This window comes from Nematolebias whitei, chromosome 17 (assembly GCF_014905685.2).
Source record: "Nematolebias whitei isolate Nwh7 chromosome 17, NemWhi1, whole genome shotgun sequence".
Classification (NCBI taxonomy): Eukaryota; Metazoa; Chordata; class Actinopteri; order Cyprinodontiformes; family Rivulidae; genus Nematolebias; species Nematolebias whitei.
Window position 1 is genome coordinate 2,966,978 of NC_056514.1, and position 5,034 is coordinate 2,972,011.

A 5,034-nucleotide genomic window follows, 5' to 3' on the forward strand; every position below is an offset into this window, starting at 1 on the left:
CCTCCCCTCTGCTCCTTCACCTCCCCTCTGCTCCTTCACCTCCCCTCCTATCGCTCTCCCTTCCCACACAGGTGGCTGTGAACACGCCCCTAAGAGAACGCACTCGGCGCGTTTTTTTTGTTTTTTTTAATCTTGAACTACCGCTCGTTGTGCACTTGACAACAAGATGGAGCGGCAGAAAAAAAAGCTACCCGGGGCGCAAAACAGAAAAAGGAAGTCACTTGACATTGCAAGCAAAATAGCCATCGAAATGGATGCTTCTCCTAAGTTCAAAGAGAAACGACTTAGGAAGCAAAAGAATTTCCCAGATGACAATTCATGCACTGGTCATCATGAAAAGGAACCCACAAGGCACTTCAGGTGCATGGTTTTCAATGTTATTGTTGACACACTCCTCCAAGAGCTGTCTGAGAGGTTTTCCAATTTTCAACTTGTGTCTGAGAAATTTAAATTCATCACTAAAATGGAGCACATGACAAAAGCTGAGCTGGAGGAATCAGTGACCACATATGCCCTGACCACTTGTGATGTTTCAAGAGATATCATTCAAGAAATATACCCAGCAAGCCGTCTACTGAAGGGTTACAAGGCTCTAGAAAAGTTAAATTTCCTAATTCAAGAGGACCTTGATTTGGTATTTCCAAATTTGACAGTAGCCCTTAGAGTATTTTTAACCATGCCTCTGACAGTTGCATCTGCAGAGAGATCATTTAGCAAGCTGAAGCTCATCAAAACATACCTTCGTTCAAATATGAGCAATGATCGCTTGTCCCAGTTAGCAGTGATCTCTATTGAAAACAGTGTGGCACGGTCTATTTCATTTGATGTTATACTTGACAAATGGGCAAATGCAAAGTCACGGAATGTAACAGTTTAAATGTCATAAATGTTAAAACTCTGACATGGACTCCAGGCTGTTAAGATGTCATATTTCCGCTACATAAAATGTTGAGCACTGACTGAGTACCACTACTGTTATATATTTGTACTTTATAAAACTTCTTATTTGTTTATGATTGAAATGATCACCTGATATAATATGTAACATTAAAAAAATCTGTAATATTACTACTGTATTTTCTAAGTGCATGACTAAGCTGTATGAGGCGGCAAGTAAAAAGGAGCGGGTGGGGGGGGCGCCGATGATGTGTTCGCATCCACCTCAAAAATATGTAGTTGCGCCCCTGCTCCTGCCAGCTTTTAAGAATTTCTTTTTGTATAATAGATTTTCCTTCACTTTTACTCAATGGAATATTTATATGAACAATTTCTGATTTCAAAGCCTGTTTTGCCAGAATATCCACTTCCTCATTACCTTCTATACCTACATGAGCAGGAATCCAAACAAATCGGAATAAGTATCTCTTATTACGTAAATGTACTAATAATTGGTGTATTCTTACTAACAAATCCATTCTGCAAGATTTACCAGATTTAATACTTAATAATGCTGCTTGACTATCTGACGCTATTATAAATTGATTTCCGCCCCAATATCATTATCAAGCAACCATTCCAGAACTAATATAATTGCTGATAGTTCAACTGTAAAAACAGCTAAATGATCAGCTGTTCTCCTCTTAAGCAATACTTTATAGTGTGGGATATTCATTGCTGCTCCAGTCTTACCACTTTTTGGATCTTTAGATCCATCTGTATATATTATTATGTTATCTTTATATCTTTTAAAGTGATTATTAACTACCACCCATTCTGGAGTTTTTCCTTTTTTAAGACTTTCTCCCAATTGGAGATCAACTTCTGGAGATATAAAAAGTCATGGTGGAATTGCAGATTGTGGAACTATTTCACTATAATGGAATTTAGTTAAACCAAGATTTTTAGCTTTTATTTCCCCAATCCATCCAAAACTATGAAAATTTGATTTATTATGTTCCCAACAATCCTGCAGCACCATCTGAGCTGGATGATCAGCTTATGCCCTTTTAGGTTCACCCAATACGTATACATTAGTTTTAATCTTCGTAATCTTAACGGAAGCTCCCCAGGTTCTACTTGTAAAGCAGCTAACGATGAAGTTTTGAAAGCTCCAGTACATAATCTCAATCCTTTTGTTTGTTCCCTATCTAATTTTCTTAGATGACTTTCAGCAGCTGCCACATTTGCAATACACCCATAATCCAATGAAGATCTCATGAGAGCCTGATATATTCCCAACAATCCTTTTCTTGAAGCTCCCCATTCCTGTCCAGAGAGACATCTTAACAGATTATTCACTTTACTACATTTATTTTGAACTGATTCTATTTGCTCTTTCCAAGTTAAACTTTCATCAAAAATGACCCCTAAGAATCTCACTATTTTTACTTGTTCAAGTTTTTGCTTATAAAGGTACAAATTGACGTCCTTATGTCTTTTATAAAAACAGATAACTTGAGTCTTTTCAATTGACATCCTAACTCCCCATTTGTTTGCCCATCCTTCTAATTTCAAAATGGCCTCCTGCATCTTTTTCTGCAAATATACAATATTATGTCCCTGCACCCACAGAGCCCCATCATCTGCATGTAAGGATTTACCTATTTTCCTATCTATCCCATCAAATATATCATTTATCATGATATTAAACAGAATTGGGCTACACACTACCTTGTGGGGTACCATTCTCAACTGAGTACTTGGTAGAAAATTTCGTCCCCACCCTAACTTCTATTTCTCTACCAGACAAAAAATTCAAAACCCAATTATACATCTTACCTCCTATACCAAGGTTCCTTAATTTAATCAATAACCCTTCTTTCCATAACATATCATACGCTTTCTCTATATCAAAGAACACGGCTATCACTAATTCTTTATTCGTTGGAGCTTTTCTTATTTCTGACTCCAAACAAAGTACCACGTCCATCGTATTTCTTCCTTTACGAAAACCACTTTGAAACGGACAGAATTTATTTTTACTTTCAATAATATATGTTAGTCTATCTGTAACTAGCCTTTCCATTATTTTCCATAATTGTGATGTAAGTGCAATCGGTCTATAATTTGACGGGTCATTTGCCTTTTTATCTGGTTTTAACACCGGAATTATAACTGACTGTTTCCATTCCGCAGGTATACTGCCAGTCATCCAAATCAAATTGAACAACTTTAATAAAACAATAAGAGATGAATCTTCTAAATGTTTTAGCATTTTAGCATATCCCATCCTTACCCGGTGTTGATTGCCTAGTATTATTAATAACTTTTTCCAATTCATATTTGGTGAAAGGCATATCTAATTCTTGATCTGAAACTATTTCCTTGATATTAACTTCTGGGTTTTCATACAATAACTTTTCTTTATTCTTTTTCATATCTTCAGATACATTTTCTGAACTGTGTACTTTAATTAATGATTCTGCTAACAATTCTGCCTTTTCTTTATTATTACCCACTATTTTCCCATTTAATTCTAAATCAGGTAAGGAAGAAGTTTTCCTAACCCCATTCATTTTCTTAATAATTCTCCAGACCTCCGCTAACTTGGTTTCTCTTCCAACAGAATTACAATACTTTGTCCAACATGCCTTTTTAGCTGCTCTAATAGTCTTCCTAACTATAGCTTGTGCTTTTTTATATTTAATTAATGTCTCTGTAGTGTGGTACTTTCTCATCAATTTAAATGCTTTATTTCTTTCTTTTATGGCAATATTACATTGTTCATTCCACCAAGGAACAAATTTTTTATTTCTTCTGTCTTTTGTTTTAGAAATTGAAGTTTCAGCTGCATTAATATTGATAGACACAATTTTTGAATGACACATCTCCACATTACAAAACAAGTTCTCATCTAGTTTATTAAATTGAATAAACTAAAATTTAAAAAGATCCCAATTAGCCCTATTCAGTTTCCATCTTGGACTCTGCCCTTCTTCTTCTTTTATTACTTCAGAACCAACTGATATTCTAATAGGAAAGTGATCACTACCCATAGGAAAATCATTCAGCACCTCCCGAGATGTAATTCCAGCTATTGAATTTGATATTAATGTTAGGTCTAACACACTTTCTAAATTCCTATTACAGTCATATCTAGTAGGACTACCATTATTAATGCACACCAGTGACTGTAATTCTAGAAACTCTTCAACCATCAATCCTTTCATGTCTGTACTTATACTCCCCCATAGAGTATTATGTGAGTTGAAATCACCACACCATAAAGTTTTACCGTCACTCTGTACATTTATTTCAATAAACTCTTGAATGGACAACTTTTTGTTAGTGTTGTATAAATTTACCACTGAAATCTGATCGTTTCTTATCCAGATTTTAATTACTATTGCTTCATGTTTCTGGCTAATTGATTCCACTTTATATCTTAGACCATTTTGTACAAAAGTTGCCACTCCCCCACCTTGTCTTCCCACCCTATCATTTCTAGTTGATATATATCCAAGTATTATGAAATCCAATTGGGGCTTAAGCCAGGTTTCTTGAATGCATATCAGTTGAGGCTTAACTATCAAATCCAAAATGCATTTTTTAAACTCTAAACCATTACTTATTAGACTTCTTGCATTCCATTGAATTAAAGTTAACATGAAGCAGAATGTCCTCCACCGCATGATTGAGGTTGAGAAGATTGCGTCTCATTCAATTTTTCTTTAATTGATTCCCAGCTAACATTTTTACAGTCTAAATACTTTTGTGCTGCCTTTACAATTATTTGGATTTTTTCAGTTTTTCTTTGTGTTTGAGCTGTGCAATTAACAACCTCTACCATGAAAATGACAAAATCTTCCTTTGTCATGAGTAAAGTGTCTTCTTTTACCTTGCAGTTGTTCATACAGTTAGATCATATTTTTTCTTCTTCCAGCAATTTCTTTGGATGAATTATTGGATTGATGGGGACTTTTTTATGGCTTCTACATAAGTGTAGATGTGGCATTGTTACCCTTATGTCCCCGTACGGGCCACCAGTATGTAGATGAACAGATGCTGAGATATATTCATCAATTAAAACGGATTCTCTCATTTTTCTGGACTGAATAAAACGTGCATTGAATTTAATAAAATGTAACGTGAGAC